At 32.5% G+C, this 13,000-nt stretch overlaps 2 protein-coding genes across 9 annotated transcripts in view; one reads left to right on the plus strand and one right to left on the minus strand.

Moving 5' to 3' along the window:
- The window catches only part of LOC145246154 (uncharacterized), a 325,300-nt gene that overhangs the window by 199,818 nt on the left and 112,482 nt on the right, over positions 1-13,000 (minus strand). The window lies entirely within an intron of this gene.
- LOC145246149 (uncharacterized) overlaps positions 1-13,000 on the plus strand; it is a 634,197-nt gene that overhangs the window by 197,010 nt on the left and 424,187 nt on the right. The window lies entirely within an intron of this gene.

Here is a 13,000-nt window from a genome sequence, read left to right on the forward strand (position 1 = left end):
TCAAGCCAGAAACTACATTCCTATTGACAATTAAAGGCTTCAAAATCACTCTTGAATTTGCCAAAGAGCTGATTTTGACCATTTTTGTGTCAATTTTCTAATCTATGGTCGTTCATTATTCATAGTGGCATAGATTTTGCCATTTTATACCAACTTTTTTATTTTTCAAGAAAAATATTGCTTATATCTCAGCTTAATTTCTCTTCAAAAGTGCTTGACTTGGAGAGCGTAATTATTTCAATAAATATTTTTTAATATCTATAGGTATACATATAAATGATATCGTCAGGATGGACAATTCAAATCCCAAATTTGAATATTTCCAACCAGCTTCTTACCACTAGCCTGTTATGATATCACACACACACACATGCACAAACACATACACATATATATATACATACACACACACACACACACACACACAAACATGCATATGATTTTGTTTATTGTCCTCAGCTAGAATGTGTATATCATCATATCTTGCATAAATGAGGGGGTGGATGCTAGTGTGGTTAAATATTCTATTTTAGTGAAAGAGAACCCCAGTAGAGTGCTTGATTACTAAGAAAATGCAAAAATGAGATCACAATTTTTCTTTTTTTTTTATATTCGTGTTACAGAAGACGTAAACATCTGCTGAAACGTAAGAATAACATCCAAGCTGAGGAGACTCGTCCGAATTAAATATAAACAGAAATTTTGTTTGTCATTTTTTTAGATTTTCTTATAAAATTCTAAACCACACACACACACACACAATAATTATAGCTTTAATATTTTCTAGATTTATGATTTTACATTGTTTCAGAACATAAATTCAAATATAAGTAATAATAAAAAAAAATAAATGATCAGCATTATCAGTAGCGTCAGAAATTATTTTAGTAGTCGAAAACAAATTATTTTGTTTTAATTGCATACATAGACATTCTAAGATCATTCATAGACATTTATGCTGATGATACTATCATCAATGGCAACACTTCAAAGGCCGTAAACGACCAAGTTCCTTTTGATTCTCTCTCCTCTGATCTTGATCACATGGTGCAATGAGGAAAGAGGTGGCTGATTAATTTTAATGCATTTAAAACCAAGCTTCTATCTTTACATCATCAACACTCTGATTCCCATCTGGCATCAATTGAAATGAATGGCTCTTGTCTTAAGGTGGTTCCATGTTTTGACAAGTTTCTGGGTCTGATCTTTACTCCTGATCTGAGATGGAACACGTACATCAAATATGTGGCCAAGAATGCTGGAAAAATGGTGGCATCGTTCTACCGCTCCAGTAGATATTTCACTGCCGATGCAATTCTCTACCTGTATAAGAGCCAAGTACGTCCAAGGATGAAGTACTGTTGCCACACCTGAGTAGGAGCTTCTAAAAACAATTTATCCTGCCTTGACAGAGTTCAAAATAGACTTCGTAGTCTAGTGGGGGGAATATCCTTTTCTCTTCCTTGCAACCTCTTTCCCACAGAAGAGACATTGCGAGACTCTCTGCTTTATTTTCATGGTGAGTGCTCGTCTGAGCTCCAATCTATGGTCACCCCTCATGGCTTAATTTCATAAAAAAACACTTGTCTAGCGGAAACCACTATCAATAGTTTCCCCCGTCTTTATCTGTGCCTAAACCTAAATGTAGATTCCATGAACAAAGCTTCTTACTTAGAACAGCACACCTGTGAAACTCTGTTCTGTCTTTCTGCTTTCCAACTGACTATAACATGGTTGTCTTCAAGTTCAATGTGAACAAGTTTCTTAAGTAATCCAATTTACCAAATTTCCGCTACTAACAATTGCTACGGTGTTTTCTCATTGACTACTGTACATTCATTAACCTTTATCCTCGAGTGGCTTCTGAGCCTTGATAAGTGGTGATTCCTTTGTAAAAAAAAAGAAAAGGGGGGGGGCATTAAAAACAATGTTTTAATATTTGTAACGATACCGTTTGTCAATCAAATCATAAAACTTCAAATTTAAGGCATTCAAATTAAAAAAAAAAAAAAAAAAAGCATTCAAATTAAAAGGTGTAGGTGTAGAAAAACTATAGGAAATCATGGTTAAAGATAATTTACAAATGCACATATCTTTTGCGTGAATACAACAGAGAATAAAATGAACCAAATCACAATTATAGTGGTTGTCTGCCCTTTGCTTGCACTTGATAGCAGACCTCTTTGCAGGAGGTGAGGTAGAATTTAGGCCAGTAAGGTCCATTAACACTATGGTACACATTTGTAAGTAATGGCAGAAATCATGATTTTTAAGTAAAAAGTATGTTTTTTCGTTTAAACACTACCAAAATGCATTTTCTTGTGAATAAGCGACTATACATTAGGAAATGATGTTATTTATTTACTAGCCTGGGTGCCCGGCATTGCCCGGGTGTTTGGAGGTGAGTATTGAGCAAAAAAAAGAAAAAAAAAGCTGTAGTAGGCAAGCAGGCTCAAATCTGTGACACGAAGGTGGAAACGAAATTTGGAGGTGTAAGGGTGTTGGTTGAAAAAAACAAAAAAAAACAAGGAAAATTGCAAGCGCAAAAAAAAAAAAAAAAAGTGGTAGTAGGCAGGCAGGCTCGAACCTGTACCGCGAAGGATAAAAAGAAAGTGAAAAAAAAAACCCAAAAAACGTGATGCGTTAGTTGCTGCGCCCATCACCAAACCGGAAGTGACACAAGTTTAAATTAAGGCTAGACAATTGGAAAGAGGTGATCACTTCTGAAATTATTGTCGAAAAAAGCGACCCCTCTCTATAGAAAAGTGCCCAGTTGAGGGTGGAGGAATTAATGTTTTTAGCCAATTTTTCTATATTTGTCGTCCAAAGGGTTGAGCTTCAAAATGATACCTATCTTGTGAAAATCTGTCGCCTCTGTCAAAAGTTACAAACATAGATACATTTAAACAAGTGAGATTTATATTATAGATGGAATGGAATTGTGGATTGTATATGTATCATTAGAAAGCTATTTTGAAGCGTTAAGTGAATAGATATTTTTTGCTTCGGATTAAAGATGAAAGTAAAATATGATTGTATAAACAAAACATGAATTTCCTCATCTTTTATTAAAGAATGCGCTGGTATGTGTTTGGGTTTTTTTTTTTTTTTTGCATGTGTGTATCCGTTGTGCTAAATTTTGATTTTTTAAGTTTTTATATAAAGCCTGCAGTCTTATAACGGCATGTTTTCTTTTCAATTTACAAAAAAAAAAAAAAAAAAAACATTTCGTGTGTAGACATTTTTTTTTTCTGTTTTCATAGTAAATTATTCTTTTTAATAGTTTTGGAAGGAAGAAATTTTTATTACAGCAAAAAAAAAAAGGAAAAAAAAGTTTAGTCATAAATTAATATTATGTTTAAGTTTCTCCCTAAATTATTTAACCATATTGAGTTTAGCTTCTCTTAATTATTTAACCAGATATTTTCATGGCAGGTGCTCGTCTGAACTCCAATCCCTGGTCCTCCCTCGCCAAACTTTCACGAAAAACACCCGTCTAGCTGAATCCACTGTGAAAAATTTCCCCCACTCTATATCTGTGCCTAAATCAAAACGCGGATTTCATGAGCAAAGCTTCTTTCTTAGAACTGCACGCCTGTGGAACTCTGTTCCGTCTGCCTGCTTCCCTCCCGACTACAACTTGGATGTCTTCAAGTCTAATGTTAACAAATTCCTAATGAACCGCCCCCCTAATTAAACACTTCATAAAATCTCCTCACTAACGTGATGTACTTGCAATAACCCTTATCCCTGAGTGGCTTCCGGGCCTTGATAAGTGGTGATCATTGTGTAAAAAAAAAAAAAAAAGTTGAACTAACATTTTCACAAAGATTCTTTAGTCATCTTTACTGTCAGGTACCTTTTCTTTTTTCTTTTTTTTCATTACATTTTCACCCCATACAAGGCACATTGCCACTTTAGTGTAGGGGGCTACTAACAGGGGCAACAACTACTGGGGTACTATGTAGGGATTTGGGCAGCAAGATGTTGGTTCACGTTACACTTGAACTTCTGCACGTCAGTACAGTTGGGAAAGAAGGGACCTGGAATGGAATTCCAAAGTCTAGCAGTTCTGGGGAAGAAACTACTGGAGTAGAAAGATCTTTTACATCTAGGGATCTCTACAGTGTGGGGGTGGGATTTTGCAGCCTGTCGGGTCTGTCGAGGGTGTTTACGTCGTGGGGGCACAAGTGCTTGCAGTTCGTCAGAGCATTCACCATTATAATACTTGTAGAAAAGGCAGAGGGATGCAACGTTTCGTCGATGGGACAGAGGCTGAAGCTTAGATGCCAGTTCAGGGCCTATCAGATTTGCGACTCTCTTTTGAACCTTGTCAAGGAGCGAGAGACTAGTAGCCGATGCACCAGCCCAAATATGACAGCAATACTCCATACATGGGCGAATGGTTGCCTTATAGAGGTACAGGATACTTTCAGGTGTTAGTATTTTTCTAGCACGATAGAGCCACCTTCCTTGCAGCGGCCCTGGCAATGCCCTCGATGTAATTGTTCCAACTCATGTTTCCTGTGAATGTTAGGCCAAGGAGCTTGAAAGACGTATTCTCAGATAAAGAGTCGTTGGCCATTGCTATAGGTGGTAGAGAAGGTTTCTTGTAATTATTGAATGAAACTAGTTTAGTCTTGGCGGCATTGAACGTGACCATCCATTTTTGTCCCCATTCCACTACAGATTGGAGGTCATCTTCTAGTGTTTCTGTCATTTCTTTAGATATGTGTTCATTTGTTTTCCTGTCGTGTCTGTTATAGAGTGTGGTGTCATCAGCATATATACCCATCTCAGAGGAAATTTTGTCGGGGAGGTCATTTATGAATATCAGGAACAGTAAAGGTCCAAGGATAGACCCCTGGGGCACTCCCGCATTTATATCATATTGTTTAGATGTACGACCGTCGAGGACAACCTGGATTTTTCTCTTATTTAAGAAGGATTTAATTATGTTAAGCATTCTACCAGTGATACCGTATGATCTAATCTTCCTGAGGAGACCCTCATGCCATACCCTGTCAAAAGCCTTAGATATATCTAGAGCTACCGCTCTGCCCTCTCCCGCTTTGTCCAGTGAATGGTATATACATTCAGAGATTACAGTTAGGATGTCTGCTGTGGAACGGGCTTGTCTAAATCCATATTGTTTGTCAGTCAGAAGCTTAGCATCTGTAAGGTGATGGACTAGAGCATGGTTAATTAAGGTCTCAAATATTTTGGCAAATGTGGGAGGAAGCTAATGGGGCGATAATTTAATGGGTCAGTTCTTTCACCAGAATTCTTGAATACTGGTACCACAGAAGCAGTTTTCCAAAAGCCCAGAAAGCAAGATTCATTAAGGCATTTGTTGTAGAGTTTGGAGAGAACTGGAGCTACTTCAGCCGAGCACTTTTTTAATAGCACTTTTTTGTAATATATATATATATATATATATATATACACTAGCAGGGAAACTCGACGCTGCCCAGGATTGAATGAAAATGAGTGTTCCACACTTCCAAACTTTTGTCATCGAAATCGGTGAAATTGCCCATTTTTCAATCAAATCAATTGATTGTCTGATTTAGTTAGGGACCCACCACAATTCATCGGGAGGAAGCTTCAGATGTCTCCTCATAGTGACTTGGTCCACAATACATTGGTTTACATTGCACTGTAGAGAACCTATTGTTGATTTTATAAAATTATTTTTATATAATGGCTGAAATTAAAGTTTAAAATACAAAAGTCAAGTATCATGGTTCAATTGTACACTAACCAGAAACATTAATTTCAAATGTGCTCCTGTCTTATCAAAGAGCATACTGTTGATTTTATATGCTGGGCCTTTCTGCTTGCAGCGTGATAAAACTTCTCAAATACACTTGTGATGTTAGGCTGTATAAAGGTGTTAACTTTGGTCAAAATCTGACTGTTCTTTCTTTAATCAGATTTTTTTTGATTATCGATTTTTGATACTTATTGGAGGCATTCAGATACACTTCCAAACACATAAATTACATTTGTGTGAATTAAAAAAAAAAAAAATGTGCCCAGCCATTATAGAGTCCATAGGGAACGAACTCTTATACACAGTGTTTTATATAAGTATGAAGAAATGTGTACATATTGTGAAGCATCATGTTTGCATAAATATTTACAGTAGAAATTGAAAGCAAACAATGATAAAATTTTAAAATAAATAAAATAAATAAAGGTCCACCAACTTAATCAGATTTGGATGTTAGAATTCACCCTTGTTTTAATTTAATTTTTTTAATTACCTTACTACAATCGGCCCGAAAATCAAGAAACGCCCTTAAACACAAAAAAAGTCTAAAGAATGTTTAAAGATTGGAATGATGAAAAGAAAGAAAAAGGGAATATAGAACTACTTTTGAAATACGAGAAATATTTACATAATTCAAACAATTCTCAACTCCATCCACAGAGTTCATTATAATTGATTCACTTAAATTATAACTAGACCGATACTGCACCAACCACATCGGGTATCCTTACCTCGTCGGATTCCACCCGATATGACAGGTGTTCTTTCGATCGTACATTGTCCCGTCACAAGTTGGCCTGTTGATCATCTTCACCCACTGTGCTTTCATGATGGGGCGCTTTACCTCTCGATCGAATCGTCTCCTACCCTGTGTAGGTAGTCTCCGGGTACATCAGTCACTCCGCTGGTCCTTGCGGCTTGCTGCAAAATGAAGAGTCCTCACCACAAACAAACAGAACTCCGGTTTATGACAATAACAAACTATTAATTTCATTACTTCATAACAGCTACTGTCTAAATTGAGGTGACTGACTATAGCAGTGAAACGATGTAAGACCAGACCAGTAAAGTCACAGATTTCTCATTAACACAGGCTAGTTAACATAACATCAGGCCCTGAGGGCTCCCAAATCGGGAGCGCTTGACCAGCCCAGCCATTCAGTTTGCTGGCTAAGAGTCTACTCTTTTTAGAATTCTTTTTTCTAAATCCAACCCCTTTTCCCCACCTCTCTTATTATTGAACTGCAGAGTTGACTAAGGATTTTTAAATTGTAATTTCACCAATTATAATTCTTGGTTATAGTCAAGATTATTTGCTCTTTTTTTTACTTCTGGTTTCTGCTCCACATACAGGACAGTAACACGCAATTGTTAATCAAAAGGGACCATATCTTATCTTCCTCTCAGGTCACGTAAAATTCTCCCCTCCCCCTTTTCCAATGTTAAGAATGGCCTTCTTGTCCAGTTGAAAAGCTTCCACCCCTGTCCCATCATTGCAATGTTTCATCTTTCTGCTTGTTTTACAAATACTTAAATGGAATGTGTTTCAACAAACGTGCTACATTGGTCCTCCCTCGACGTAAATGTCTCGCGGCTAACTTGAAATAAAAATATCGATTCTAATAATTTCTTTCCTCGAACTGCTAGCCTTTGGAATTCCTTCCCTCTTTCCTCGACTATACAAATATGCAGAAATTTAAATGTAATGTGAACAAATGTCTTGCTGCTAACTCTCCATTTCAGGCCAAGATCAAAGTGTAGTATTTGTTCTTAAGATGTTGCACTCCAATTCCTTGTTCTCTGTCAGTGGAGGAGAAATCCTTCACAACTGAGATAATTTTTAATTTTTGTTCCATGTTAAAAAACGACCCTGGTGTCTAACTCTGTGCCGTGGGGAGGCGTTGTAAGTAGGAACTCTCCAATTTGGATGTTTCTTAATTCACAGTATCCCCTTTCACGCCTCTCTGGTAATATGCTTTGTTTAAAACGAACAAAATATCCCACCCCAATCGAATTCGCATAATTATATAATAGCACAAGTAAGCTAGTTGTGTGAAACGCAACGAATTTACTTGGTCAACACATGGACGCACTTAGTCGGAACAGGCTCGATCCATAAACTTTGCTTCATTCAGTGAACAACGAACAAAAATAGGAAAAACTGTTTGTCATTCTCTGACCTCAAGAGAGCTTTGTGTTTTCTTAAGATTTGGGAACTTAACGCTTTCAAGAGATAGCTTTAAAGGGAGGTAACTCTGTCGTCCCTATTTACTGGGATTGTTGTTAAACATTTCGAACTTTTGTAGTCGACGCTCTTCTAGAGAAAGGCGCTGGTGCAAGGGAAATAACTCTTATTGACTAAATCATTTAATTTTTAGAAAAGAATTTAGGATGCTAAAACCAACGCAACTTAGAGGAATTATAACTTTTTATTATAATTTTGAAAATGTAGAAGAATTGAAAATTTTAAAAAAGAAACTGCGATGACATTTTTTTTTGTTTTTTTTTACATTATATAAAATAAGTTGTCACAGTCCTTTTTTTTTTCTGTCTTTTTTTTTTGTAATATTAAAAACCTCAATTAAATGTTATAATGTTATAAACTTTGTTCGGTGTTTGCTAAGATCGATCTTTTAAAATATGTCGTTTTATCAAAAACAACTTACGTATTTACTGTCATGCCGAAAGTAGTAATATATCCAAAAACTACAAAAAAAAATCTTTGTTTTACAATTTGTCATTGTTCAGAGGCAGACAACTCTCCTTTTCTAAGATATTTATTTATTTTTTTTTTTTACATAGGCATCACCACTTATCAAGGCCAAGAGGCCACTCGATGATAAGAGTTAAAGAGTGTACAGTAGAAATTGGACAATATAGTAATCGTTAGTAATGGAAATTCAGTAAATTTGTTAACAAGTGGAAGGGCTCATCAAGAACTTGTTTACGTTAGACTTGAAGACAACCATATTGTAGTCAGCTGGAAAGCAGGAAAACGGAAGACAGCGTACAGTTCTAAGAAAGAAGCTTTGTTCATGGAATCTACGTTTAGGTTTAGGCACAGATAACAAGTGGGGGGAATTATTGATAGTGTTTTCAGCTAGACGAGTGTTTCTTGTGAAAGTTTGGCGAAGGGGGACCATAGACTGAAGCTCAGTCGAACACTTTCCATGAAAATAACGATACATCAGAGACAAGCTCGCAACATCTCTTCTGTGAGATAGAGGTTGCAGGGAAGAGAAAAGGATATCTTCTATGAGGCTACGAAGTCTATTTTGAACTCTATCAAGGCAGAACAAGTCCTTTCTAGCGGCTCCTGCCCAGATGCGGCAACAGTATTCCATCCTTGGACGTACCTGGCTCTTATATAGATAGAGAATTGCATCAGCAGTGAGATATCTACTGGATCGATAAAAGGATCCCACCATTTTTCCAGCGGCCTTGGCAACAGATATTCGTTCATTTTTTTCATCTCATAATTTAGGACGCTAGTAAGTATTAAGTTTTCACGAGTGGTTTACGAAAACATATTTTTGGTTTTTTTTTTTTTTTTTTTTTGTTTTTTTTTTAGAGGGGGTATTCAATTATAGAACTTGTATAGTTTTTAACAGGTGCTTCTGCAGTTTAATTAATCGTCTTTTCTGTAAGTAATGCACCGACATTTCACAAAAATTCTGTTTACATTCGGAGTGGGCGGTGGGGTGTTGTGGCAGTTAAACGGTTCTTCTGCTCAGTTAATGTCAGCGCGTTACTTTTGGAAAAACGATTAATTAAACTGCAGAAGCACCTGTTAAAAGCTATACGTTTTATAATTGAGTACCTTCCTTAAAAACAAAAAAGTATGTTTTAGTAAACTGCTCATGAAAACTTACATTATTAGTTGTCATAAATTAAAAAACTAAAAGGGATGGAGAAAAAAATGAATGAATCTCTTAGTAAAAGAGTTGTCTCCCTCAGAACAATGACAAACTGTAAAACAGCGTCCAAAAATCATTGAGTACAAAGTTCTCAAGTTAAAAGTAATTTTTATGGAAAATTGGGTAAAATCGCATTTTTCTTAGACGTTATAAAGTAGGTAGTAGGAGTCTACATGCAGGGGACATAACTCTGAAACAAATATTTTGGATTATTTGTTCATGGCTGCAATGTTTGTTGTCTATAGCGATACTTTTTTTTTTTTTTTTTTTACAAAAAACACAAAAGTTGTTTTCGATGAATTTTCGTAATATTTGGATATATTACTATTTTCGATATGGCGATTAAGTACGTAATATTTGCTTAAAACGGTATACTTTTTTAAAAAAAATCGACTCGTCGATTAATATCTTAATGAGCACCATATTTTCTTTAATAAAAAATTCCAATTCCTCTTCAACTTTCGTCACATTTTTAACATTTTAATAAGAAATACAATTCCTCTGGGTTGTTGGTTCTCTTCTGGGGAGGAATGAATCTCTTAGCCAAAAAGAGTTATTTCCCTTGCATCAATGCACTTCTATACAAGCGCGCCATTTGGTCGTTTGTCGTAGTCTAGAACGTTGTTAATTTTTAATTGAATTCTTTATGCAGAACGAGAGCAATCTATCCCAAAGTATATAAATAAAGATCAGTTCAAAATTTATTAAATGTTTCTTATTCTATTCATTTAACGCCATTTTTCTCCCTATAGACCTATTATATTATGCAAACTCCTCTTCCAGTTCTCATGACTTAGCGAATCAACCAACTGTTTCTGCTGATTGATTTTTTGTTTTTTTTTTGTTTCTTAAATAATACCCTCCCTTTATTTAAAAAAATAAAGGGAGGGTATTATTTAAGAAGGCTGGAGAGTACAACGGTAGAAATATGAGCAAACTAATCAAGATGAACAAAACTTTCAAAACCTTAATTCCAAAGACTAGCAGTTCATGGGAAGAAACTATTAAAACAAAAAGGCTTTTTGGCATCTAGGGACATCAACAGTGGAGGGGTGGGATTTTGCTGCTTGTCGAGTTTGGAGTTGTACTGTGGGGAATGGTATGAACCTACACCCCCTTCTAGCTGGGGTAATATTACCTTATGTTCAATTAATTGTATACAATTTGTATTGTTTAGACATGAATAATCTAAAAGGAGATGTGCCATCACACACACACACACACTGTGGCTCTTCTTAGTCTTTTCAGTGAGAAACAAAGTGTAGTATCTGTTATCTTGCAATTCATCTTTTCTCTTAAAGGTCAGAAGAAATTCACCTAGACAAGGGTAACTTTTTTTTTTTTTTTTTCAATGCAGAATGTCGCTTTTTGGGTAGCTGGCGTTTCTAAAGAATTAAAACCGACTTTGTGTCTAACACTGCCCTCGTGTGGAGGCAGGATTTTAATGTAAATAACAGCAAACCCTTAAAAAATCTGAGTATAAAAACCCTGGGCCAGATTTTTTTTTTTTTTTTTTTTTTTCAGTTTTTTATTCTAGAAAATGGTTCAAAAAAATAAAAAAAAATTAAAAAAATGTAAACAAATTCGGTACTTGTGCAGTTTATGGGTCTTGCTAAAATAAGGTTATTATTTAGAAAGCAATTCTTAACATGGAGAAGGGAGAATTTGCTAACCGTAAAAATTGAACTTAACTTAAAAATCCTATCTTAAAAAAATAGCACAGTCCATAAACTGCAGAAACACCACAAATTCTTTCCATTATTTTTAATACCAAGAAGAAACAAAATGATCCATCTTAAGAAAACATTGTTTGTTAATGAATATTTGAAATGTGTGTGTGTTTAGGCAGTGTGTTTTCAATAAGGTAAATGTTGTTAAATAAGTTTTTTTTGTTGTTTGTTTATTATTATACTTTGTAGTAAATTTTGTGAATAATCACTTTATTATTCGGATCAAATTGGTATACATGAGTTCCAACAGTAAACCAATTATTCAAAAAACGAAAATACTGTGTTATTTAGAAACTTTTATATATATATATATATATATATATATATATATATATATATATATAGTAAGTTATAATATATATATATATATATATATATATATATAGTAAGTTATAATATATATATATATATATATATATATATATAGTAAGTTATAATATATATATATATATATATATATATATAGTAAGTTATAATATATATATATATATATATATATATATAGTAAGTTATAATATATATATATATATATATATATATATAGTAAGTTATAATATATATATATATATATATATAGTAAGTTATAATATATATATATATATATATATATATATATATAGTAAGTTATAATATATATATATATATATATATAGTAAGTTATAATATATATATATATATATAGTAAGTTATAATATATATATATATATATATATAGTAAGTTATAATATATATATATATATATATATAGTAAGTTATAATATATATATATATATATATATAGTAAGTTATAATATATATATATATATATATATATAGTAAGTTATAATATATATATATATATATATATATAGTAAGTTATAATATATATATATATATATATATAGTAAGTTATAATATATATATATATATATATATAGTAAGTTATAATATATATATATATATATATATAGTAAGTTATAATATATATATATATATATATATATAGTAAGTTATAATATATATATATATATATAGTAAGTTATAATATATATATATATATATATAGTAAGTTATAATATATATATATAGTAAGTTATAATATATATATATATATATATAGTAAGTTATAATATACATATATATATATAGTAAGTTATAATATATATATATATATATATAGTAAGTTATAATATACATATATATATATATAGTAAGTTATAATATATATATATATATAGTAAGTTATAATATATATATATATATATATATAGTAAGTTATAATATATATATATATATATATATAGTAAGTTATAATATATATATATATATATATATAGTAAGTTATAATATATATATATATAGTAAGTTATAATATATATATATATATATAGTAAGTTATAATATATATATATATATATATAGTAAGTTATAATATATATATATATATATATAGTAAGTTATAATATATATATATATAGTAAGTTATAATATATATATATATATAGTAAGTTATAATATATATATATATAGTAAGTTATAATATATATATATATATATATAGTAAGTTATAATATACATATATATATATATAGTAAGTT

Source organism: Euprymna scolopes, chromosome 23, assembly GCF_053919585.1.
Source record: "Euprymna scolopes isolate OS-2025 chromosome 23, ASM5391958v1, whole genome shotgun sequence".
NCBI classification, from domain to species: domain Eukaryota; kingdom Metazoa; phylum Mollusca; class Cephalopoda; order Sepiida; family Sepiolidae; genus Euprymna; species Euprymna scolopes.